General features: G+C 42.6%; 1 protein-coding gene and 1 pseudogene across 2 annotated transcripts in view; one reads left to right on the top strand and one right to left on the bottom strand.

Moving 5' to 3' along the window:
• The window catches only part of LOC308242622 (ornithine decarboxylase-like), a 35,261-nt pseudogene extending 13,211 nt beyond the window's left edge, over positions 1-22,050 (bottom strand). Inside the window, exon 1 of the transcript in view lies at positions 21,954-22,050. The product of the transcript in view is annotated as an ornithine decarboxylase-like (transcript). The remainder of the gene's footprint in view (positions 1-21,953) is intronic.
• A 1,434-nt stretch (positions 22,051-23,484) lies between these two features.
• The window catches only part of USF3 (upstream transcription factor family member 3), a 53,226-nt gene continuing 49,934 nt past the window's right edge, over positions 23,485-26,776 (top strand). Inside the window, exon 1 of the mRNA XM_080657934.1 lies at positions 23,485-23,749. The gene's annotated coding sequence lies outside the window, so the exon portion shown is untranslated. The remainder of the gene's footprint in view (positions 23,750-26,776) is intronic.

Below are 26,776 nucleotides of genomic sequence, written 5' to 3'. Positions count from 1 at the left end.
TGCAGGCCAGGCTGAGGGACACGCCCCCTCCTGTGAACAAATTTCGTGCACTGGGCCTCTAGGCTAAGATAAACATTCCAATAAATCCTAATGAGGCAGGCTATCGAGGCTGCCTGGCAGCTATCGGCCAGGCCGTCCCTTCACCCTCTCCCCCACAGTAAAACCGTGTTGGTGTATTCTGTTCATCCATCATTCAGGGGCTGCTGGTCAGCCCCAGCATTTGGTTATGAATACAAAATGAATAATTGAATGATAATATTGTGGGGGTTTTTTGAAATACATTTTTATTGATTTTTAGAGAGGGAGGAAGAGAGAGCAAGAGAAGCATCAATCATTGTTTCCTGCATGCACCCCAAACAGGGATCGAACCAGCAGCCTTTCAGTGCACAGAATGACATTCAACAAAAACCTAATTGTGAAAAAATGGGAGATAATTACGATAAGACTTTTTTTTTCTCTTTTTTTTTTTTTAAATTTCTTTATTGATTAAGGTATTATGTATGTGTCCTTATTGCCCTATTACCCTCCACCTCCCATTCATGACCCCACCCCCCTGTTGTCTTGTGTCCATTGATTAGGCTTATATGCATGCATATAAGTCCTTTGGTTGATCTCTCCCCCTTACCCCCACTGTCCCATACCTTCCCTGAGGTTTGACGTTCTGATCAATGTTTCTCTGTCTCTGGATCTATTTTTGTTCATCAGTTTATGTTGTTCATTATATTCCACAAATGAGTGAGATCATATGATATTTATCTTTCTCTGCCTGGCTTATTTCACTTAGCATAATGCTCTCCATCTCCATCCATGTTGTTGCAAAAGGTAAGAACTCCTTTTTTACCGCAGCGTAGTATTCCATTGTGTAGATGTACCACTGTTTTTGAATCCATTCATCTGCTGATGGGCACTTAGGCTGTTTCCAAATCTTAGCTATGGTGAATTGTGCTGCTATGAAAATAAGGGTGCATATATCCTTTCTGATTCGTGTTTCTAGTTTCTTGGGATATATTCCTAGAAGTGGGATCACTGGGTCAAATGGGAGTTCCATTTTTAGTTTTTTGAGGAAACTCCATACTGTTCTCCACAGTGGCTGCACCAGTCTGCATTCCCACCAGCAGTGCACAAGGGTTCCTTTTTCTCCACATCCTTGCCAGCACTTGTCATTTGTTGACTTGTTGATTGATAATAGCCATTCTGACAGGTGTGAGATGGTACCGCATTGTTGATTTGCATCTCTCTGATGAATCGTGACTTTGAGCAGGTTTTCATATGTCTCTTGGCCTTCCTTCTGTCTTCTTTAGAAAAGTGTCTATTTAGAGAACCTTTGCCCATTTTTTGTTTGGGTTGTTTATTTTCTTTTTGTTAAGCTGCATGAGTTCCCTGTAAATGTTGGAGATTAAGCCCTTATCGTTGATATCATTGGCAAATATGTTCTCCCATGCAGTGGGCTTTCTTGTTGTTTTATTGATGGTCTCCTTTGCTGTGCAAAAGCTTTTTATTTTGATGTAGTCCCATTTGTTTATTTTCTCTTTAGTTTCCATTGCCCTAGGAACAGTATCAGTGAAGAAATTGCTTCGGCATATGTCAGAGATTTTTTTGGCTGTGGATTCCTCTAGTATTTTTATGGTTTCTGGTCGTATGTTTAAGTCCTTGATCCATTTTGAGTTTACTTTTGTGTATGGTGTAAGTTGGTGGTCTAGTTTCATTTATTTGCATGTATCTGTCCAATTTTCCCAACGCCATTTATTGAAGAGACTATTTGACTCCATTGTATGTTCATGCCTCCTTTGTCAAATATTAATTGAGCATAGTGATTTGGGTCGATTTCTGGGTTCTCTGTTCTATTCCATTGATCTATATATCTGTTCTTGTGCCAGTACCAGGCAGTTTTGAGAACAGTGGCTTTTTAATACAGCTTGAAATCTGTTATTGAGATCCCACCAACTTTGTTCTTCTTTCTCAGGATTGCTGTGGCTATTCGGGGTCTTTTTTTATTCCAGATGAATTTTTGGAGAGTTCTTTCTAGGTCTGTGAAATATGCCATTGGTATTTTAATGGGGAGTGCATTGAATCTATAGATTGCTTTGGGTAGTATGGACATTTTAATGATTTTGAATCTCCCAATCCATGAACATGGTATGTTCTTCCATCTGTTTACATCTTCCTCTATCTATTTTTTCAGTGTCCTGTAGTTTTCCGCATATAGGTCTTTTACCTCCTTGGTTAAGTTTATTCCTAGGTATCTTAATTTTTTTGGTACGATGGTACATGGGATTGCTTTTTCAGTCTCTCTTTCTGTAAGTTCACTATTGGTGTATAGAAATGCCATAGATTTCTTGGCATTAATTTTGTATCTTGCTACATTGCCAAATTCATTTATTAAGTCTATTAGGTTGTGTTTTTTTTTAAATATATTTTATTGGTATTTTACAGAGAGGAAGGGAGAGGGATAGAGAGCTAGAAACATCGATGAGAGAGAAACATCGATCAGCTGCCTCCTGCACACCTCCCACTGGGGATGTGCCCACAACCAAGGTACATGCCCTTGACCAGAATCGAACCCGGGACCCTTCAGTTCGCAGGCCGATGCTCTATCCACTGAGCCAAACCGGTTTCAGCAAGTCTATTAGTTTTTTGATGGAGTCTTTTGGGTTTTTTATATACAATATCATGTAATCTGCAAATAAGGACAGCTTTACTTCTTCTTTTCCAATTTGGATGCCTTTTATTTCTTCTTGTCTAATTGCAATGGCTAAAACTTCTAGTACTATGTCGAACAGGAGTGGTGAGAGTGGGCATTTCTGTCTTGTTCCTGTTCTTAGGGGAAATGGTTTTAGTTTTTGCCCATTGAGTATGATGTTAGCTGTAGGTTTATCATATATAGCTTTTATTATGTTGAGGTATGATCCTTCTATTCCCACCATGTTGAGAGTTTTTATCAAGAAAGGGTGTTGGGCCCTGACTGGCTTGGCTCAATGGATAGAGCATCGGCCTGCGGACTGAGAGGTTCCGGGTTCGATTCCGGTCAAGGGTATGTACCTTGGTTGCGGGCATATCCCCAGTGGGGGGTGTGCAGGAGGCAGCTGGTCGATGTTTCTCTCTCATCGATGTTTCTAACTCTCTATCCCTCTCCCTTCCTCTCTGTGAAAAATCAATAAAATATATATAAAAAAAAAGAAAGGGTGTTGGATTTTGTCAAATGCTTTTTCTGCATCAATTGATATGACTGTGATTTTTATCTCTCAATTTGTTTATGTGATATATCACGTTTATTGATTTGCGGATATTGTACCATCCTTGCATTCCTGGGATAAATCCTACTTTGTCATGGTGTATGATCTTTCTGATGTAGTGATGGATCCAATTTGCTAGAATTTTGTTGAGGATGTTGGCATCTATGTTCATGAGGGATATTGGCCTGTAATTCTCTTTCACTGTGTTGTCTTTATCTGGTTTTGGTATTAGGGTGATGCTGGCTTCATAGAATGAGCTTGGAAGTGTTCCTTCCTCTTGAATTTTTTGGAATAGTCTGAGGAGGATAGGTTTTAGTTCTTCCTTGAATGTTTGGTAAAACTCCCCTGTGAAGCCTTCTGGCTCCGGGCTTTTGTTTGCTGGAAGCTTTTTGATGACTGCTTCAATTTCTTCCATAGTTATTGTCCATTTCCTCCAGGTTGTCCAGTTTGTTGGAATAGAATTGTTCATATTATTTTTTAACAATCCTTTGTATTTTGGTGGGGTCTGTTGTTATTTCACCTCTTTCATTTCTGCTTTTCTTTATTTGGGTCCTCTCTCTTTGCTTCTGGTGAGCCTGGCTAGAGGTTCATCAATCTTGTTTATCCTTTCAAAGAACCAGCTGTTGGTTTTGTTGATCTTTTGTATTGTTTCTTTGGTCTCAATGTCGTTTATCTCCGCTCTGATCTTTATTATTTCCTTCCTTCTGCTTACACTGGGCTTTTCTTGTTGCTCTCTTTCTAACTCTTTGAATTGTAGGGTTAGGTAATTTATTACCGTTCTTTCTTGTTTTTTGCAGTAGGCTTGTAGAGCTATGAACTTCCCTCTCAAGACTGCTTTCACTGTGTCCCATAGATTTTGGATTGTTGTGTTTTCATTGTCATTTGTTGCCATGATGTTTTTTATTTCTTCCTTGATCTCTCTGGTAACCCAGTCATTGTTTAATAGCATGCTGTTTAGTTTCCATGTGTGTGATTTTTTTGGATTGTTTATATTGTAGTTGATTTCCAGTTTTATGTCATTGTGATCTGAGAAGATGCTTAATACGATTTCTACCTTCTTGAATTTGAAGAGACTTTGCCTATGACCCAACATATGTTCTATCTTTGAAAATGACCCATGTGCACTTGAGAAGATGTATATTCTGTGGCTTTGGGGTGAAATGTTCTGAAGATGTCAATTAATTCCATCTGGTCTAGCGAGTCATTTAGGATTGATGTTTCTTTGCTGATATTTTGTTTAGAGGATTTGTCCAATGGTGATAGTGTGGTATTAAAGTCTCCTACTGTGATTGTATTGCTGTCAATCTCTCCTTTGATATCCTCCAGGAGTTTTTTTATGTATTTGGGTACTCCTGTATTGGGTGGGTATATGTTTACCAGAGTTAGTTCTTCTTGTTGGATTGCTCCCTTTAGCATTATGAAGTGGCCTTTCTTATCTCTTGTTATGTCCTTCACTTTGAGATCTAATTTGTCAGATATAAGTATTGCTACCCCAGCTTTTCTTTTCATTTCCATTCGCCTTAAAAACCTTTTTCCATCCCTTCACTCTCAGTCTGTGTGCATCTTTTTTTCTGAGGTGGGTTTCTTGTGGACAGCAGATATATGGGTCATGTTTTCTTATCCAATCCGTTACCCTATATCTTTTGATTGGGGCATTTAATCCATTTACATTTAAAAGTTATTATTGATAGGTACTTATTTGTCACCATTTTTATTCTTTACCCCTATGTTACTTCTTCACTTCCTATTTCTTTTTTTACAGCAGACCCTTTAGCATTTCTTGGATTGCTGGTTTGGTGGTAATCAATTCCCTTAGTCCTTTTTTGTCTGTGTAGCTCCTGATTTCACCTTCAATTTTGATTGATAGCCTTGCTGGGTACAGTATTCTTGGATTCAGACCCTTCCTTTGCATGACTTTGTATATTTCATTCCATTCCCTTCTGGCCTGATGTGTTTCTGTTGAGAAACCAGTTGCTAGTCTGATGGGGGTTCCTTTGTAGGTAACTTTCTGTCCCTCTCTGGCCGCTTTTAAGATTCTTACTCTGTTGTTGGTGTTTGCCACTTTAATTATAATGTGCCTGGGCGTCGGTGTTTTGGGGTTCATTTTGCTTGGGACTCTGTGAGCTTCTTGGATTTGTGTGGGTTTTTTCTTCCCTATATCAGGGAAGTTTTCTGTCATTATTTATTAAAACAAGTTTTCTATTCCTTGCTCAGTTTCCTCTCCTTCTGGAACCCCTATTATGTGGATGTTGTTTTGTTTTGTGTTGTCCCCAAGTTCCCTTAGGCTCTCCTCCTGCTTTTTAATTTTTTTTTCTAGAAGCTGCTCTACTTGGGTATTTTTTCCTACCTTGTCTTCTAGCTTACTGATGCGGTCCTCTGCTTCTTCTAGTCTACTCTTGATGCTTTCTATTGAGTTCTTTTCAGCAGCGATGTCATTTTTCATTTCTTCCTGGTTTTTCTTCATTTCCTTTTGGTTCTTACTTATATTGTCGAATTTGTCTTCCGTTCTTTTCAGCCACCTTATTACCATTTCTCTGAATTCTTTCTCTGACAAGTCACTTGCTTCCATTTCGTTTACTTCCTTTTCTGGTGATGCCTGCTTTTCTCTCATATGCGGGCTGTGTCTTTGTCTCCCCATGGTCTCTCTGCTCCGGGTGTCTGGTTATGTAGTTCTTTCTCTCCTGCGTTGATTTAAAGGCACAAAATACAACACAACCAGGTACAACACACAAGGCACTGAACAGAAATGTATTCACGATATTAATAACCCCAATTAAAGGTGACCACCAGAGAAAGGCAAATTAGGGGATAGGAGAGAAAGAAGAAGAGAGAAAAAAAAGAAAAAAGAAAGGAGTGCCAAAATGAAATTGGGAAAAGGAAAAAAATAATTAAGGGAGAAAAGAAAGAATAATAAAGAAAAGGGGAACAAACTATATATATGGGGAGAAAACTCCAATAGAACAGCCACTAATCCCAGCAAATGCCAGCAACAAGTACCTGGAGATAAATACAAACTACAAACAACTAATATCAAGCGAGGTGAGGGTAAACAGTAGCAAAAAACAAACAAAAACAAAGCAAACAAAAAAAACAATAAGCAAAACAAAATCACAAACAAGCCTAAAAAATCAATACAATCAACATTCAAGCAAACAACCACAAAAGAACAAAGAGAAAAACAATTTTTTGGATAATGAAGACAGAGAAGAGAGAGGTGTGTATGAACTAGGAGCAGGGGATTGGAAATTATATATGTCAGTAGGGTGAAATTTTAACGGGGTAAAAAGAAAGAATAGGGAGAATCTAAAGCAGGAGAAGGGTAAGAGAAACAGGACAACAAAAGGGGAAAAGTTAAGAAGAGAGTGATAGCATAAAGGTAGAGTTGAGATAGAGTAGAATGATGCTAAAGGAAAGATGACAATAGAATGTAGAACACTAATCTCAAAGTTAAAGAAAAAAGAAAATGACCCTTTTTTAAAAAAAGGTAAAATAGTAGTAATAATACTGATTGAAAATAAAAATGTAATAATTAAAAAGGTAAAATCAAGTGAGTAAAAAAAATTAGTTTCTTAAGTAAAAGATGAAAAATATGAAAAAAATAAAAATAAAATGTGCAGTAGTGAAGATCATTCACTTCCTCTATTGTTCTGTTTGGCATTCCTGTTTCCCAGTCAGGACTGTATTGCAGTTCCCTGTGTTCCACTGCTCCTCAGTGTTGTAAACCAGTCCTGATTTTTAAGCAGGCAGTGTGTCTTACTCTCTTGTATTCCTTTATTTGTGATTATACAAGAGTCAATTTGTGATTCAACCCCTGGGTGGCAGTGTTTCTGGATTGACCTCCACGTCTATAGGTCCTCTCTAGCCTGTGCTTAGATCCTGCTTTCTCTGTGGCACTCAATACCGGTTTGTGGGAGTGGGCTGCCCCAGAGCTGGTTTTCCGATGGTCACTCCCCACTCCGATCCCCACGTTCCAGAAAAACAACTTTCCCCTGCAGTCCCCTAGGGTATCCCCAACTGGGTGATCCCATGCACTGGGCTCAGCAATCAGAAGCAGGGATTTAAAGAGGAGAAAGCGCAAGTGTGGGAACTCCGGGGCTGCGTGCAAGTCTGCGCAGTCCTTCCTCTCCCCCTTTCCCCCCGCCCCGCCGTGTCCAAGCATCTGGCACACTTTTAAAATTTTTAGGCTGGGGGAGGATCCAAGATGGCGGCGTAGGTAAACACCTAAACTGCTGCCTTGCACAACAATTTCAAAACTACAAATAAAAGACAAAACATCTATCACCCAGAACCATGGGAAAGCTGGCTGAGTGCAAGTTCTACAACCAGAGGGAAAGAGAAAAGAGCATTGAGATGTGCACAAGTGCTGAAAAGCTAAGGTATGGAGACATGCGAATCGGGCTGTTGGCGGGAGACTGGGAGCACGGCTTTTTTCAACCCGAAGGGAGACAAGCTCCCAATTACTCCAAACTCCTACAGGGAGAAGCTGGACTGTCTGCCATCAGGTCGGAAAGTGAGGGTGGCTTGCTTGCAGGGCTGCGCACAGGAATAATTGTTTACTTTGCTGGGGCGCGGGACAAGGGGAAGCGGTCGGAGACGCAGAGCCTGCTTACTGGCAGCCATCGCTGTTTGCCACGCCCTAGCCTAGTGAGGCCCTGAGACCCCGCCCCGCACAACCTATAAACCCACCCAAGCTCCAAGCAGCGGCTTTAGCATATGAATGGCCTGCCCTATCGCAGCTTAACCTAGCAAACTTACAGCCCAGGTCAGACAGCTCCAAAACCTCCAAACCCCAAGCAAAGAGGAGAAAACTGTAGTTCTCGCTGTAGCGCCTGCTGGGTGGCCTCAGACAGTAGCTGACCTGCACCCCATTGAAGATCCAGAAGCCAGTGTACCTAGTGGTCAGTGTGAGACACCAGATTTCAACTCCTCACATCCATAAGTGACACATTCAAGAGGCAGACTCAGTGAGCACCAAAGCCCCACTGAAACAAGTCCTGCACCATAAGCATGTCTCCAGCCCAGCAGTTCTTCCATTATAGACACAGAGGGTCCTCACAGCCAATTGGCCTGGAGGTCAATTTCTCCCAGTGTACCAACAGCAATCAAGGCTTAACTACACCAACACTTTGCACTCAGCCCACAAAGAGGTGTACCAAAGGCGTCCACCTCAGGTGATTGGGGAGGCTGAGCTACTGGCCCCTACAGGTCACCTACCACACAAAGCCACTCCATCAACACAGGGAAGCAGCAAAATGCGGAGACAAAGAAACATGTCACAAATGAAAGAAATGGAGGAAAGCAAACTACTGGATGACATAGAGTTCAGAACCACATTTATAAGGTTACTCAAGAATCTTCTAAAAACCACTGAGGAACTTAGTGAGACCTTTAAGGATCTTAATGAGAATGCCAAAAAAATGGAAAAGACCAGTCAGAAATTAAGCATACACTGTCTAAAATAAAGAATACACAGAAACTCAACTGTAGATCAATGTACCCCAAGAATCAAACCAAAGACCTGAAATATGAGGAAACAAAAAACACCCAACCAGAAAAACAAAATGAAAAAAGAATCCAAAAATATGAAGATAGTGTAAGGAGCCTCTGGGACAACTTTAAACGTAACAATATCCGAATTTTTGGGGGTGCCGGAAGAAGAGAGCAAAATATTGAAAACCTATTAGAAGAAATAATGACAGAAAACTTTCCCTACCTGGTGAAAGAAATAGACTTGCAAGTTCCGGAAGCACACAGAACCCCATACAAGAGGAATCCAAAGAGGACCACACCAAGACACATCATAATTAAAATGGCAAGGGCAAAAGACAAAGAGAGATCTTGAAAGCAGCAAGAGAAAAACGGTTACTTACCTACAGGACTGTTAGCTGATTTCTTGGCAGCAACTATGCAGGCCAGAAGGGAGTGCCAAGAAATATTCAAAGTGATGAACAGCAAGAACCTACAACCAAGATTACCCAGCAAAGCTATCATTCAGAATTGAAGGTCAGATAAAGAGCTTCACAGACAAGAAAAAGCTAAAGGAGTTCATTACCACCAAACCAGGATTACATGAAATGCTGAAGGATATTCTTTAAGAAGAGGAAGAAGATAAAGGTAAAGATAAAAATTATGAACAACAAAATGACATCAAATACATACCTACCAAGTGAATCTGAAAATTAAGTGAATAAAAAATCTGAAGAACAGAATGGGCTGGTGAATATAATAGAATCAGGGACATAGAAAGGGAGTGGACTGACAATTCTCAGGGGGAAGGGGGTGTGAGGGGTGCGGGAAGAGTTTGGACAAAAATCTTACACCTATGGATGAAGACAGTGGCGGGGGATAAGGGCATGGGGTGGGGTGGGGAATCAGGTTGAGGGGAGCTATGGGGGAAAAAATAGAGGAACACCTGTAGTAATCTGAATAATAAAGATTTACCAGCCGAAACCGGTTTGGCTCAGTGGATTGAGCGTCGGCCTGCGGACTGAAAGGTCCCGGGTTCGATTCCGGTCAAGGGCATGTACCTTGGTTGCGGGCACATCCCCAGTGGGAGGTGTGCAGGAGGCAACTGATCGATGTTTCTCTCTCATCGATGTTTCTAGCTCTCTATCCCTCTCCCTTTCTCTCTGTGAAATATCAATAAAATATATTTAAAAAAAAAAAAAAAAGATTTACCAAATATGAAAAAAAAACACAAATAAAATAAAATTTTTAGGCTGTCCTCCTGCCAGATCAAAATGGTTTGCTTTTTAGAGAGCCCCTCTGTTAGCAGCTCTGAGGACCCCCTTCCAAATTCACGGATCATGCCAGCCCCAACAGCCACAGATTTTTCTAGGGGCAGACAGTGTGCGCATTTCTCTGTCCTACCTGGACCAGAGACCTCACCTTATCCTGGGCAAAATGTGACCTTTCCGTGGTGGAGTGTAGAGCTCTTCTGAATCTGAGTGTTTGCGCCAATTGGGGTTTGCAGCTGTTTGGTGGGTGCCGCAGTTGTAGATTTTCAGGCTACCGATAACATACACTTTCCCCTTCAAGATGGTGCGGTCTGCCCTGACCGGTTTGGCTCAGTGGATAGAGCGTCGGCCTGCAGACTGAAGGGTCCCAGGTTCGATTCCGGTTAAGGGCATGTACCTGGGTTGCAGGCACATACCCAGTGGGAGGTGTGCAGGAGGCAGCTGATCGATGTTTCTCTCTCATCGATGTTTCTAACTATCTATCCTCTCCCTGGTGGCTCCGGGAGGGAACCCAGCAGCAGTGGGGGCTGCCCGGTCAGGGGAACCCATCCAGCAATCCCCCATCTTCTCCTGGAGTATAGTTGTCTCTTAACTCACCAACAGACATTCCCCGTGCAACCCTCAGCTGTTCTTTCTATCTGCTCTGGGACAAGGCTCGGGACACATCTGTCTATTCCGCCGCCATTTTTTTTTTTCTCCCTTTACTATAAGACTTTAAAATTGAAAAACCCAAGATATATTAACAACATTCCAGTACAGAACCAACTAAGTTTAATAAAAGCTAGATACAAGTTTTCAGGAGCATTCTGATAACACTCACCAGCTAGAATGTGGAAAACTAACCCATTCACATGTTGCAAAGGAGAGAGTAATTTAGTAAAAATATGAGTTTATACAATACTAGAGGTCTGGTGCATGAAATTCGTCCAAGATTAGGCCTTCCTTCCCCCAGCTGCCAGTACTGGCTTCCCTCCGGCACCCAGGACCCTGGCTTTCCTCACAGGGAGGCCCCACCCACCCACCGCAGCCCACTGGCTGGTGGCCTGGATCTCCCTCTGCGGGGCAATGGCTGGGCCCCCAACAAATCTCATCACACCCGCCTTGGCTGACCTGGCGCCCGTGGGTGTCATAGCGTGGTCCTGGATGGTCGTCCGGATGGTTATTCCGATGTTTGGCCGTTCAGTTGATTTGCATATTACACTTTTATTATATAGGATTAAGTAGGCAATTTATAAAACTATGGCTTTATTTTTGCCTCATGATGAGAATTTGAAAATATTTGCATCCTGCCAAGCCTAACCCTGCTGCCTTGTACCAGATTCATTTTTTATTAGGTTACAGGTATTGAAAGTTTACCCCTGTATCAGGTACTACAGTAGATACTCTATACAAAGTTATCTCTTTTAATTCGCACAACAATCTTGTGGTAGGAACTTTGATTAGCTCCATTTTAGATTCTGAAATAGGCTTAAAGGATATAACTTTCAAGGTCACAAGTAGTTAATGGGCTGAGCTGGGATGGTGTACATATTCTGTGACTCTAGTGCCTAACCAGCCTTGGGCAAACTACGGCCCGTGGGCCAGATCCGGCTGTTCTATCTGGTTCTCTTGCTCTCCCCTCCGCTCCTTTACTTTGAATTTATATTAGTTCACACAAACACTCCATCCATGCTTTTGTTCCGGCCCTCCGGTCCAGTTTAAGAACCCATTGTGGCCCTCGGGTCAAAAAGTTTGCCCACCCCTGGCCTAAACTATAATCATTCCCTACTTTGTCTTGGAAAAACAAATCCTACTAATATAATCCAAGTTGGGGAAGCCACTTGTACAATAATGTTCACAATAAATAACTGGAAACAAACAAATGCTGAATAATAGGGGAAAGCTTAAAATATAGTGTCAATATTAACCAACTTTTGTTTTTGTTAATCCTCACCTGAGGACATTTTTTCCCCATTGATTTTTAGAAAGAATGGAAGGGAGGGAGAGAGAAACATCCATGTGTCTCAATGCCATCTGCACACAGCCCCAGTAGGGTGCCTCCAACCCAGGTACATGCCCTTGTCTGGGAATTGAACCCTGGACCCTTTGGTGCATAGGGCCAACACTAACCACTTAGCATCACCGGCCAGGGTAATATTACCCAACTTTACAAAACTAAAATTAAAGTGGAAGAAGGCAATCTTCCACTTTCTAAAAAAAAAGTCAATGAAAAAATATCCTTGGGTGAGGATTAATAAAGTGGAAGAAGGCAAGATATAAAATTGTACACAACATAGGATAGATAGGACAAATAGAAAACAAATAGCAAGATAGAAAGTTTAAATCTAACATACTGATCATGAAATTGAATGTAAATAGTCTGAACAATTAAAAGGAAGATTTTTCATACTGGTATTAAAGCATGCTACCTCTAAGAAACCCACTTTACATATAAGTGAATTAGTAGTTAAAAGAAAAAGGATGGGAAAGAAGCCATGTAACTGATCAAAGGAAAGCTGGAGTGGCTAACTTAATACCAAAGTAGATTTTGGAACAAAATACATTTCCAGGGACAAATAGGGATATTTATGATCAAAGAGTAAGTTCACCAAGAGAATAATCTTGAATGTGTATGAATCTAATAACAGCTTTAAAATATATGAAGCAAAAACTTACAGTAGAAACACAATTCACAACTGGATATTTTAAATTATTGGTAAATGATAAGTAGATAGAAAATAAGGCTATAGAAGATGTAATATTTTCAACCAGCTTGACCTAATAAACATATGTAGAATATATCACCTATCAACAAGAATGTTGGTGGGTGATAATATTATTTTCAAGTGCACAAAGATTATTCTCCAAAGTAAACTATATCCTGGTCCAATACCATGTAAGAGAATTGATATAATGCAAATCATGTTCTTTAACCACACCAGAGCTAAATAAAAAATCAGTAACTACCTGGAAAGTCTCCCAAATATTTGGAAATTAAACAACGTGTTTCTAAATCATATGTCTAATAAGAAGTCATGAGAGAAATTAGAAAGCTTTTAAACAGAAGGAAAATGAAAATATCAAAACTGTGGAATTAAACTGAAGTGCTTAAATGAAAATATCAAAACTGTGGAATTAAACTGAAGTGCTTAAAGGATAATTTACAGCATTAAGTGTGTATATGAGAACAATTTTGGAATCAAGGATCTAAACTTCCACCTTAAGAAACTATAGAAAGAAGAGTCTTAAACCTAAAGTAAGCTAAAGGAAGGAAATAATAGAGAAAAGCCCCAAAATTGAAAACAATAGAAAAAATAAACCAAAAGCTACTTTGAAAGAATAAAGTTGATAAAGCTCTCTAGTCAGACCAAAAAATACACATGCACACAAAAATACAAATTACCAGTATTACTAACGAAAGACAACATCACTATACAACTTACTGACAATAAAAAGGTAATAAAGGAATATTGCCAAAAACTTTATTCAATATTTCAACAGCTTAGCCAAAACCGGTTTGGCTCAGTGGATAGAGCGTCAGCCTGCGGACTGAGGGGTCCCGGGTTCGATTCCGGTCAGGGGCATGCAACTTGGTTGCGGGCACATCCCCAGTAGGAGGTGTGCAGGAGGCAGCTGATCGATGTTTCTAACTCTCTATCCCTCTTCCTTCCTCTCTGTAAAAAATCAATAAAATATATTTAAAAAAAATATTTCAACAGCTTAAATGACATGGACAAATTTTTTGAAAGAAAAGTCACTCAGGTTAATCAAGAAGAAATAGTCTGGCAGTTCTGCAAAAGGTTAAACACAGAGTCACCACAGACTCAGTGATTCCACTTCTAAGTATATAGTCAAGAGAATTGAAAACGTCCACATAGAAATTTGTATATGAATGTCCACAGCAGTGTTATTATTAAAGGGTGGATGTAACACAAATGTCCATTAACTGATGAATGGATAAACAATGTTTCATATTGATACAATGCACTATTATTCAGCCATAATGGGTGGATTATATGCTATTAACTTAAAAATCAAAACCCAAAATGAGAGGCAATAAGTGTTTTGTGGGGGGGATCAAAAGAATGGCAGTTCAGATAACATAGATTTTGGGCAGAAACCACCAAGTATTGTCCCCATTACAGGATAAGGGCAAGGGTTTTTTTGTTTTGTTTTATGAGAAAAGGAAGGAAATACTTGAATAGAAGAAAGAAGTTTCTATTGGTTAACAAGCTGAGTTACTCTAGCTACATATGTCTGGTTATCAATTCTATCTTCAGAAAGAGAGTCCATAATAATGGTTAGTCCTTGTGGTCAGGATGTTAGCTTTGCAAACAGTTGTTCATAAGGCACTGTTGGTTTGGCCCAGTTGAAAGGCTATTTTATCCAGTTCAAGTATTCCAAGAATTCAAGGAGCAAGATATGAAAGGCAGTTTCTCTGGAATGGCTGCTCTATCTCCATTTTTAAATGGCTTCATTTATGTCAACTTTTCACAGTAGTATGTGAATTACACTGAGTGGCCAGATTATGACAACCTGACGTTTGTAGGCAAATTAGCCGTACACTGCATAGTACGGGATATGGAAGTCGAAGGCCTGTTCGAACACCTTTGCTGTCTGCAGTTACCAAGATAAAACATCTCCAATTCGCACAGGAACACAAGGATTGGACAGTCGAGCATTGGAAAAAAGTCATGTGGTCCGATGAATCATGTTTCCAGTTGCATCATGCAGATGGCAGAGTGAGAATTTTGCGGAAACAGCATGAAAGCATGCACCCCACATGCATGAATACAACCCTTCAAGCTGGTGGGGGCAGTGTTATGGTTTGGGGCATGTTTTCCTGGCATGATTTGGGCCCTTTAATTCATGTGGAACAACATCTGAATAGCACAACATACCTAAGTATCGTTGCTGATCAAGTTCATCCTATCATGTTGATGGCGAGCGTATCCCAATGGAGATGACTTCTTCCAACAAGACAATGCGCCATGCCATGGTGCTTGTATTGTGCAGGAGTGGTTTCAAGAACATAAGGGACTGCCCTAACTGGTTTGGCTCAGTGGATAGAGCGTCGGTCTGCGGACTGAAGGGTCCCGGGTTCGATTCCGGTCAAGGGCATGTACTTTGGTTGCGGGCACATCCCCAGTGGGAGGTGTGCAGGAGGCAGCTGAATTGGTGTCTCTCTCATCGATGTTTCTAACTCTCTATCCCTCTCCCTTCCTCTCTGTAAAAAAATCAATAAAATGTATTAAAAAAAAAAAAAAAAAAGAACATGAGGGACACTTTACCTTGCTTGTGGCCCCCATAATCATCAGATCTCAAGCCAATTGAGCATTTGTGGGACGAAGTTAAAAGAGCCATCAGGCAGCTGGTTCCACAAATCTCACAGAAATGGACAGTGCTATTCATCAGGCATGGTGTCAGATTCCTTGCATCACCTTTCAACATCTCGTGGAGTCAATGCCAAGAAGAATCACTGCAGTATTGAAGGCAAAAGGTGGCCCAACAAAGTACTGATGGGGTGGTCATAATAATCTGGACACTCAGTGTATATCTCAATAAAACTGCTACCACCAAAATCAAATATTGGGGGGGGGGGGAGAATAGGTAACTCGAACAGCCTTATATGTGTGAAAGATATTGAATTTGTACTTAAAATCCCTCCCATAAAGGAAATTTCAGGCCTGGCTGGTTTGGCTCAGTAGTTAAGAGTGTCAGCTCACGGACTGAATGGTCTTGGGTTGGATTTCTGGTCAAGGGCACCACTTGCATTGCAAACTTGATCCCTGGTTGGGGCATGTGCAGAATGCAACCAGTCAATGTGCTTTTCTTGCATGATGATTTTTTCGCTCTCTCTCTGCTCTGTCTCTCTCCCTTTCCCTCCCTCATTTCCACTCTCTCTGAAAAGCAATGGAAAAAAATATCATTGGATGAGGATTAACCATATATATATATATATGGATTTCAAAAGTTGACCATTTGCTTGTATCGCTGCTATGCATTTCTGAAAGCTTCTAAAAAGAAAATTCAGCCCCGCCAGTATGGCTCAGTAGTTGAGTGTTGACCCATGAACCTAGAAGTCACCAGTTCAATTCCAGTCAGGGTACTTGCCCCAGTTGCAGGCTCAATCCCCAGTAGGGGGCATGCAAGAGGCAGCTGATCGAGGTTTCTCTCTTACCAATGTTTCTATCTCTTCCTCTTCCTTCCTTTCTCTCTCAAATCAATAAAAACATATTTAAGAAGAAAAAAGAAAATTCAGCCCTGGCTGGGTAACTCAGTTGTTGGAGCATCATCCTGATATGCCAGAGTTGTAGGATCCCTGGTCAGGGCACATGCAGGAATCAATGCATAGATGGGTGGAGTGCCAGGTCGATGTCTCTCTCTCTCCCACCCCCCCTTCTTCTCTTTCTTTCTCTCTAAAAATCAGTAAAATAAAATAAGCCCTAGTTGGGTAGCTCAATTGATTAGAGTGTCTTCCCAATATGCCAAGGCTGTAGGTTTGATCCCATCTTAGGACACATATAAGAAACAACCAATGACTGCATAAATAAGTGGGACAACAAATCTCTCTCTCTCTCTCTCTCTCATGTATAAATAATAAATTATGAAAACTAAACATAAATAAATTAAAATAAAGAAAATGCAAGCTGCAGTGATAAACACAGTGTGGTATTGGTGTCAAGATTGACAAATAGATCAGTGAGACAGAATTGAGTCCAAAAATACAACCGTAGGTACAAAGGCAACTCAGTGGATGAAGGACGGCCTTTATAATTGGTGCTGGAAAAATTGCACTTCCTAATGCAGAAATATACACTTTGATCCATACTTCTACAATATACAACAATTAATTTAAAATACATCATGGATCTAAATATCTATCTATAGATATAAAAGCCTAAGTGACTGAACAACCAGTCGACTGATTGCTGAGACACGCACTGACCACCAGGGGACAGACACTCAATGCACAAGATCAGGCTCCCTCCTGTCTGGATTGGGCCTGCAGGGATCCATACAAACCTATCTGACGTCCCCCGAGGGGTCCCAGATTGTGAGAGGATGCAGGCAGGCAAGGCTGAGGGACCCCACCAGTGCATGAATCCATGCACTGGGCCTCTAGTCCTATATAATAAAGAGGTAATATGCAAATTGACAATCACTCCAACACACAAGATGGCTGCCCCCATGTGGTCAAAGATGGTCACCCCCATGTGGACACAAAGATGGCTGCCACAAGATGGCCTGCAGGGAAGGGCAGTTGTGGACGATCAGGCCAGCAGGGGTGGGCAGTTGGGAGGGACCAGGCCTGAAAGGGAGGGCAGTGGGGGGGAATCAGGCCTGCAGGGGAGGACAGTTGGGGGGGACCCAGGCCTGCAGGGGAGGGCAGTTGGGGGCAACCAGGCTGGCAAGGGAGGGCAGTTAGGGGTGACCGGGCCTGCAGGGAAGGGCAGTTGTGGATGATCAGGCCAGCAGGGGAGGGCAGTTGGGAGGGACCAGGCCTGAAAGGGAGGGCAGTTGGGGGGAACTCAGGCCTGCAGGGGAGGGCAGTTGGGGCAACCAGGCTGGCAAGGGAGGGCAGTTAGGGGTGACCAGCCCAGCAGGGGAGGGCAGTTGGGGGCAACCAGGCCTGCAGGGGAGGGCAGTTGGGGCAACCAGGCTGGCAAGGGAGGGCAGTTAGGGGTGACCAGGCCAGCAGGGAAGGGCAGTTGGGGGTGACCAGGCCTGCAGGGGAGGACAGTTAGGGGCAATCATGCCAGCAGGGGAACAGTTAGGCATTGATCAGGCTGGCAGGGGAGTGGTTAGGGGGTGATCAGGCTGGCAGACAGAAGTGATTAGGGGCAATCAGGCAGGCAGGCGAGTGGTTGGGAGCCAGCAGTCCTGGATTGTGAGAAGGATGTCCCAGATTGGAGAGGGTGCAGGCTGGGCTGAGGGACACCCCCCACCCCCACCATGAACAAATTTCATGCACTGGGCCTCTAGCAAAACTATAAAACTCTAGGAGAAACCATAGGAGAAACATCTGTGTGATCTTGTGTTAGTCAAAGCTTTCTTAGATATGACACCAGAAGCATGATCCATAAACAAAAATAATTGATAAATTGAACTTAAAATTAAGAACTATTATTTGAAAAACACTGTTAAGAAAATGAAAGGATAACTCAGGAACTGCGAGTAAGGATATATATAGAAAATATATAAAGACAAACTCTCAAGACTTAGTAAATAGCAAGCAATGCAATAAAAACGGGCAATAAGTACATGAAAAGATGCTCGGTACCTCTAGTCATTAAAAAAAAGTAAATTAAAGTCACAACAAAATATCACTATATACTTATTAAAATGATAAAGTTTTAAAAGACTGACCAGCCCTGGCTGGTTTGGCTCAGTGGATACAGCGTCTGCCTGCGGACTCAAGGGTCCCGGGTTCGATTCTGGTCAAGGGCATGTACCTTGGTTGCGGGCACATCCCCGGTAGCGGATGTGCAGGAGGCAGCTGGTTGGTGTTTCTCTCTCATTGACGTTTCTAACTCTCTCTGCCTCTCCCTTCCTCTCTGTAAAAAGTCAATAAAAGATATTTAAAAATAAAATAAAATAAAAGACTGACCATAGTAAGTGTTAGCAAGAATATGGTACGATTCAAATTCTTATAGCCTATTATTGGTGGGAATATAAAACTTTGAAGAACAGTTTAGCAGTATTATTAAGAAGGCACACTACCCAGCCAGCACGGTTCAATGGTTTAGTGTTGACCTAGGAACCAGGAGATCACTGTTTGATTCCAGGTCATGGCCCTTCCCTGGTTTCTGACTTGATTCCCTGTAGGGGGCATGCAGGAGGCAGCCAATCAATGATTCTTTCTCATTAATGATGTTTCTATCTCTCTTCTTTTCTGAAATCAATAAAAATATATTTTAAAAAGGCACACTTACCATATGAATCAGCCATTCCACTGGATATTTACCCAAGTACTAACCAAGGAAAATGAAAACAAATGTCCATATAGGGGAGACTGGGGTGGGGGTGGGGGGAAGAGACAAAAGTAGGTTTACAGTTGTATGTGAAACAATTTATTCTTGTATTATTATTAATTATTGTGTTATTTTCCATACAAACAACTATAAACCTACTTATGCCCCACCATGTACAAGATTTGCACACAGGTGTTCTAGCATTTCTACTTGTAATAGTCCAAAACTGCAAACAATCCACATGTCCACCAGTGTTGAATATATGATATATCCATAAAATGGATACTACTTAGCAACAAAAACTAATTATTGATACACACAAAAAAGTGGATGAATCTCCCCCCAAAAAAGTATGCTAGATGAAAGAAGATAGAAAAAAAAAGTACTGTATATACGGAAGGATTTCATTTATATAAAATTATAGAAAATGAAAAGGAACGTGTAATGACCTCAGATAAGTGGTTTTCTGAAGAACAGGATGAGGGCAAGAGAAAGGAATTAACAAGGAGCATCAGGAAATAAGAGGGCAGGATGGATATGTCCATTTCTTATTGTACAGTATTGTTAACGTAAAAAAACATAGAAACCTGTAAAGAATTTTTGTGAATTTATTTGAGCCAAATTGTCGACATATGCTGGGAAGCAGAACCTCAATGAATTGAGATAATGCTCTGGAGAATGGTGGTTACATCTGTATTTATACATTGCAATCAAAGGGAAGGGAAGTAGGTGGGTTACTTGAAATCCATTGGTGATAGACTAGAGAGGTGGGAAAAAGCAAAGCAGGAAACCCCTGGGATTGGATAAAAAGTAAAATGATAGACACATACTTAGGTGGGTGCAGGAACAATTAACATGATAATGAAGGAATCTGTGGTATCTGTCCTGGCGCCCAGCACATTAGGTTGTGCCCCAAGGGGTCCAGAAAAAGGGAAGTTACAAGTTACCCATACATTTCAAAGGGTATGTTATTATAAATGCAAAAAGACAGATAGGCTCATTAAGGTAAAGGTTGACCTTGTCAGTGAAGATACCGGCTTAGGATATACTGGTGACTACCCACCATAACTGCTTTTAGTTAAAGTTAAGTTCAGACCATCCTTTGTGATTACTTTAGGTCTCTGGGTTTGCAAGACCGCCATGCAGGCCTTCCCTGAGCTTGTCACGTTAGCATGTGGCCGCTTTCATCCACAGTATGATTTCACAGGTGTATACATATGTCAAAACTTATCACATTGTACATTTTAAATATGTTCAGTTTCTTGTAGGTCAATCATACCTCAATAAAGCTATTTTGTTTTTTCAAGATACAGACTGGGTGAAAATATTTGCACGATATGTATCAGAGAAAAACCTTTTATTCAGAATCTACAAAGAACTTTTACCATTAAATAAGACAAGCATCCTGATTTGAAAATGGCCCAAGATTAGGACAAACTTTACCAAAGAAGCAATGCAACTGGCCAATAAACAAACATGAAAATATGCTCAACACCTCTAGTAATTAGAGAAATTAAAATTACGGGAGTCCACTTTATACCCACTATAAAAGCTAGAATTAAAAAGACTGATAATATCAAGGTTTGATGCTGTGGAATATCTGGAATCTGCATATATTGCTGTTGAAAATGCGAAACATTACAACCACATTGAAAAACAACTGGAAAGTTTCTTTGGAAAATATGTAGATTTCAAAATTTGACCATTCGCTTGTATCGCTGCCATTCATTTATGAAAGCTTCTAAAAAGAAAGTGCAAGCCTGGAGCATCTCTCGCCCCGCGCGCATCGTGGGGCCAGAGCTCAGCGCCGGGCCTGGCAAGAGGGGGCGCGGGCCTCCCAGACGTCAGGCAAAAGGGTGCACGCACTGCTTGCACTAGCACCTCACCAGGCTCCGCAGGCAGTGGCCCCTCAGAAGAAGGCATTCTTTGCGCAGTCCTTGCTTCCAGGAGCAGGGAGAGGGTAGGTGGAGCAGAGCCTAGAGCTGCCCCCTGTGCCACCCCAACAACCCTGGGCCGCACTCCACCCCCGTTTGGTCAGCAGCAGCCCCCTCGTCATTCACCCCAGATGTAGGCAAACAGAGATGTCACGAAATGAAACTGGGGATGCAAGCAAGGGGTTTGTAAGTCATGCAAACTGTCGTTTAGAGCCGTTAAAGGGTCTTAAATATGTGAGTGAAAGGCAGATTCACTGGAGCCCTGTGAAAAATGGATTTGGCCTGGAGGCAAGGAAACAGGTTTCACTTGGCCACCATATTGTGTCATCAGTATAAGCAGTCGCCAGCTAGCCTAAAAATTGGATGGGGGCGATGATTTGATGTCATCCTCTCATATCTATGAGGTTATACAGTAAACCATTGCTGAATGGGCACTGGGATTTGGGCGTCAGTCAGGAATGAGAATTAAAATTAAAGAGCTAATATTCAGACCTTTCATTAAATAAAATATGTCTTATTAAACACTTCTAAATTGTGCCAGAAAGGTTTTAATGTGAATTTAATGGTGGCCCAACGAACTCTTAAATCACATTTTCTGAGCCATCAAAAGTATTTATTTTACTTCAGATTCCACGCAATATAGTTTCTTAGAAAATCATACATAACCCTAGAATAGGTTTTAAGCCAGAATGCCTTATATTTTGATCACAATGAAATTATTTCCTACAGCTGTACATATGAGTACTATATAATTTCTGGGAGGTACTACTAGCATTATTATTAGGCTCTGAATCCTAGGGTCTTACTCATCTGCAACGCTGATTTGCTTGTGCTAAGTTCATTCAGAGGCTAATTAGAACTTCATATGCCAAGATGGAAGAGTTAAAGAAAATTTCCAGACTGTTTATAGTTCTGTAATTTATAAGCAACTTTGCAGGCCTTCTGTTTCATCATAGATTTTTTTAATTTACAGTGATAGCTTTTAACTTTTTAAAAATTGATTTTAGAGAGACCTGGCCGGTTTGGCTTGTAATTAAGAGTGTTGACCTGCCTACGGAAGGGTCGCAGGCTTGATTCCAGGTCAAGGGCACTTACCTCTGTTGCAGGTTGGGTCTCCCCGGTCACCGCTCCGTGCAGGAGGCAACCAGTGGATGTGTCTCTTTCATATCCATGTTTCTCTCTTCCCCCTCCTGCCTCCCTTCCACTCTCTAAAGATCAATGGAAAAAAATATCCTTGGGTGAGGATTAACAAGAACACCAACAAAACTGATTTTAGAGAGGAAGGGAGAGAGAAACATCCGTTTGTTGTTCCACTTATTTATGCATTCATTGGCTGATTCTTGTATGTGCCTTGACAAGATCAAAACTGCAACAACCTTGGCCTATCAGGAGAACGCTCTAACCAACTGAGCTACCCACCAGGGCTCATCATAGCTTTTACACTGCTGCACAAACATTAAGATGTGGTTACTGTTTAACTTTACACTTTTTCTCAACACAAGGTCGGCTTCCTTTGTATACATACTCAAGTAATTCCCATTATGCCATGCCCCGTGCATCTTCTGGAAATTACCTGGTCTAGCCACGGACATCTCAGATCTGGGACATTACAAACCTGGTTGTGGAAGCACTTGGAAATCCTTGACCACCATCACTAAATGGAGGACACCTGTTTCAGGAAGGGGGGTGGGTATGAAATATGAAGTGAAACCAGGAAACCGGAGTTGTGACCACGGTTCCAGGGCTCCAAACCCATCTTGGAATTAGGAGACCTTCAGGTCTTAATCCCATCACCCGCGGCTGTACACCTGCTAGATCTAGGTCTCTAGGACCCCAGGCTTGAGGTTCCAAACCCCAGGCCCCCGTGCCACACATTCTCTTCTCCCAGCTGCGAAGGCCCCTCACCCCCACCCCGACATTTCTGAAAACGGTCGTCTCCAGTTCGCAGGAATCCGTGCTTTGTTGCAAATGAAGGATGACGTGACCACAGCCTACATTTTCGAGCAGCTTCAGGTCCGCGACGATCCTCCAGTCAAAGGGCAGTCGGAGACCTCTGGATTCTCTGCCTGCTTTCTCACCTCCTGTTTCAGAGGTATCATCTCGCCTTCCCACCCTCAGCTCTCTAATCATTCTTGAAGCCTTCGATGCCCTCTTCCTTTTCAGTTTTTCCACTTACAAATTCCCATAGAAAGACGTGGAAGGTATAGCAGAGAACAGGATACAAAGAAGTTTCTTAAAACACCGCCTTTTACAGGTTCTCAAGGCGTCCCCTTTAAGGAACCAGGCCCACCTCTTTCCATTCATCTAATGGCTTTCCTTCCTGCCCATCACTCTACCTTTAAGAATATTTCCTGTTCCTTCAACCCAACTTGCACACCTCCGCCCCACGGCCCTCCTCATTGGACCGCCTGAGGCCCGTTCGCTCTTAGATTTTCCCTTCACCTCCTCCCGCCCTCTAGCCTAGCGCAACGGGATCCCCGGTCGTGATTGGCTATCACGGCAGCCTCCCTGGGGCTGGATTGGTGGGCTGAGGGGCAGGGGCGGGAGTGCGGCTCACTCAGGGTAGGCTGTTTGCGTGCCGAGCGGCCGCCGCGGAGGGGCGGGGAGGGGTGGGGGGAGGGGGGCTGGGAAAGTTGAGGCCGCGCTGCCGCCGGGTCGCCTGCCTAGAGGGCTCCGGCTCGCAGCGGCGGCGGCGGCCACAGGAAGAGGCGGCGGGGCGGGGGGAGAGGAGGGCCTGGGCCCGCGCTCCCCCAGCCCCAGAGGAGCCGGCGGCGGCCGCGGAGGGAGAGGTTCGCCGGGGCGGTCGGACAGCCCTGCTTACCCGCCTGGGATCATGACCCGGGCGGGGGTCGCCGCTGCCGCCGCCGCGGCCGAAACAGCGCAGCCCGCGGGTGAGTGACTGCGGAGGGGGCTGCTGACAGCGGAGCGGGGGGCGGGGGCCGGGGCTGCGAGGGCGGCTCCGGGGGGCGGCTCCGGGCTCCGCTCCACCCACCCCTCCCTGCTCCCGGAGGCTAGGGCTGCGCAAAGTGTGCCTCTTTCGTGGGGATCCTGCTTGCGGAGGCTGTGGGGTGCGAGCGGGGGTGCTACGTGCACCCCTCTTCTGCCCGACCTCCGGGCGCCCCCTGGTGCCAGGCCCGTGGGGGGCTCTCGGTGCTGACCGGCCCCAGATGCGCGCGGGGCGAGAGGCTCCTCGCTGCCCTGGTGCATAAAGAGCTGGGCACCCAGGTTCACCCGGACGGCCTTTGCCCGCCCCCTACACCTTTTCCTGTCTCGTTCACCCCCTCTGCTCTCCTCGCTCTCTGAATTTCCTTAGGAACTGCTGGTCCGACTCACGTGACTTGCTTTTTGACTCTCACCCCTATGTCGCAGAGTTAGGCTCGCGTTTTCTTTTTAGAAGCTATTCTTTTCCTCTCTGAGTACGAGCGGTAGAAGCTAATGACCAACTCGTGGAATCTTGTTCCATGTTCCCGGGGAAATATTTCTGGACTCTTGTTCATATTTAACATTGTGATTGTTGGGTTCGCCCATACTCACTGTCCCCTTTCCACCTTCCCCACTTATCCCCTACGGTTTCAGTGGGGGTATAGTGCTTTGAATTTATTAACTTTATCTGGAAATAAGAGCCTGCATAAACCCATGTGTGCAAATCTCAGCTATAGGCTTCCAACCTATGTTCTTATACCATTTTTTTTTTTTTTTACCAGTTGTGGCTAACTTAAGTTTGCATAATGAAGACAGTCGCTTACCTAAAAACAAAGTATTCTTGAGTAAACCCTTCAGTGAGTAACGTGGAACCTGAAGCATATTCATATCTATGCTTTTTCTTAAAAAACAAACAAGCAAAAACACAGACCTGCTTTTTGAGGGATCAACAGGCTGTCCTACTCTCCAGTCACCTTAATGACTTTTTTTCCTCCCACACAGGACACTTGTTCAATGTAGTACAGAGTTGCTGTATGGGATACATTTGTTGTTTCCCATTATTTGTGAAGTACTTTGAAAGTATCTGTTGCAAAACACTTTGTAGTTATTGCACTGCTGAAACCAGGAACAGTACAGTATAATATCTCCAGGTACTACAGGAATGAATACTTAATATCACATTTTGCTTTAGTCTAAGCAGTGTGACTTGTATACATAGGTATTACATTCTCCCTGAATTTAAAAGAGAAATTTTATGAAATCCAGACATGGATGCAGCCTAGAACATTCTTTAATATAAAAGCACTTCATTGCAGGGATCTAAGGGCAGTTTAGGATTGAAATAATTATTTTCTAAATTAGTTGTCTATGGGCCATCATGGAAATAAAATTCAAAAGTTGCAGATTGTGCAATTAGTGAAACAGTCATGTAAGAGAAATTTATAGGCTATTTTCCTATTTTCAGAGCTTAACATTGTCAACAAGGGAAAAGAAACACTAAAACAGAATGTTTAACTCAGGTAGAAGATAAGCTTCACCAGATAATCAACTCAAAATTGTTGCTTATAAACAGGGACTGAGATCAAGCGTGGGTCTTAACCATATCTGTCATGCTTTACCTTTTTTTTCTCTAGCCCTGTGGTTCTGAACCCAGACTGTACTTTAGAATCACCTTGTGTACTTTTACATTTTAATGCTCAGGCCATGCTGCCCCCCAACCCCCACCCGACCCGAGATTCTCTTACTTTTTATATGGGATAGTCTCACCCATAGGTATATTTTTAAAACTCCCCAGGTGTTTCTATTCATCAGTCAGGGTTGAGAACTACTATGAGTCTAGAATAGTAATTTTCAACCTTTTTCACCTTGTGGCACACATAAGCTACTAAAATTCCACAACACACCAAAAAATAAATTTTTTGCTGATAATGACAAAAAAAACACTAGGTATAATTTTGATTCATTTCACCAGATGGCTATTGTGTTGGCTGTTGTCATTTGTAAAATTTTTATTTTGTTTTTTTCCATCACCATGTTGTCATTTTTAAAAAATAAATATATTTTTATTGATTTCAGAGAGGAAAGGAGTGAGAGAGAGAAAGAAACATCAGTGATGAGAGAGAACCATTGACTAGCTGTCTCCTGCACGCCCCACATTGGGATAGAGCCCAGAACCCGGGCATGTGCCCTGATTGGGAATTGAACCGTTACATCTTGGCTCATAGGTCAACACTCAACCACTGAGCCAAGCTGGCTGGGCCATGTTGTCATTTTTTTATTTGATAATCTAAGGGAAAAGAGGTCAGTGTCCCTGACTAAATAGGTATTGCATGCTTTAAAAATTTTTGCGGCACACCAGTGTGCCTCTTGCAGGATACCAGTTGAAGATCACTGGTCTAGAACAGTGTTCAGTCTGCTAGGCTTGTGTTCCAGACTCTTCTAAATTAGGCCTTCACTCATGTGTCTTAACTTTTCCCCACTGCTTCCCAACAGGAACCTTGACCTCTTTGTGGTCCCACAGATACGTGGGTAAAGTCCCTGCTTTTGTTAATAACATTGGTCTTTCTCAGCATACCAACATCGTCTCAGGTTTGATTCCATCCCAGATGGTTCTGTCTTGGTAGCTTCTTCACACTTTAACTCCCATTGAATCATATATGGATGTTAGTTTCTTCCATATCTTTTCCTGACTTCTTCAGTAGGTTGACTGTTTTCTCAATGGCCCCGTAACAGCTTGTACTTATTTCTGTGTTAACGCTAACCACATTGCCTGAGGTATGTGTTGATCCACCTCCTTCACTAGACCACTAGTGAAGCAGCTCCAGGAGGTACGATTCACATAGTATTCTTAAATACTGTTGCAGTATGGCAGAGCCAGAACATAGGACTGTGTTCTCTTCATCCTCGTGTTCCTGGGCCCTAACAGCACTTCTCATTAGTAGGCACTTAAATGGCTGTTGGCTGAGTAAACAACTGTTGTGCTATATATTGTGCAA

The sequence above is a fragment of the Plecotus auritus genome (assembly GCF_963455305.1).
Source record: "Plecotus auritus genome assembly, chromosome: 2".
NCBI classification, from domain to species: domain Eukaryota; kingdom Metazoa; phylum Chordata; class Mammalia; order Chiroptera; family Vespertilionidae; genus Plecotus; species Plecotus auritus.
This window is presented reverse-complemented; position numbering and strand designations above follow the sequence as displayed.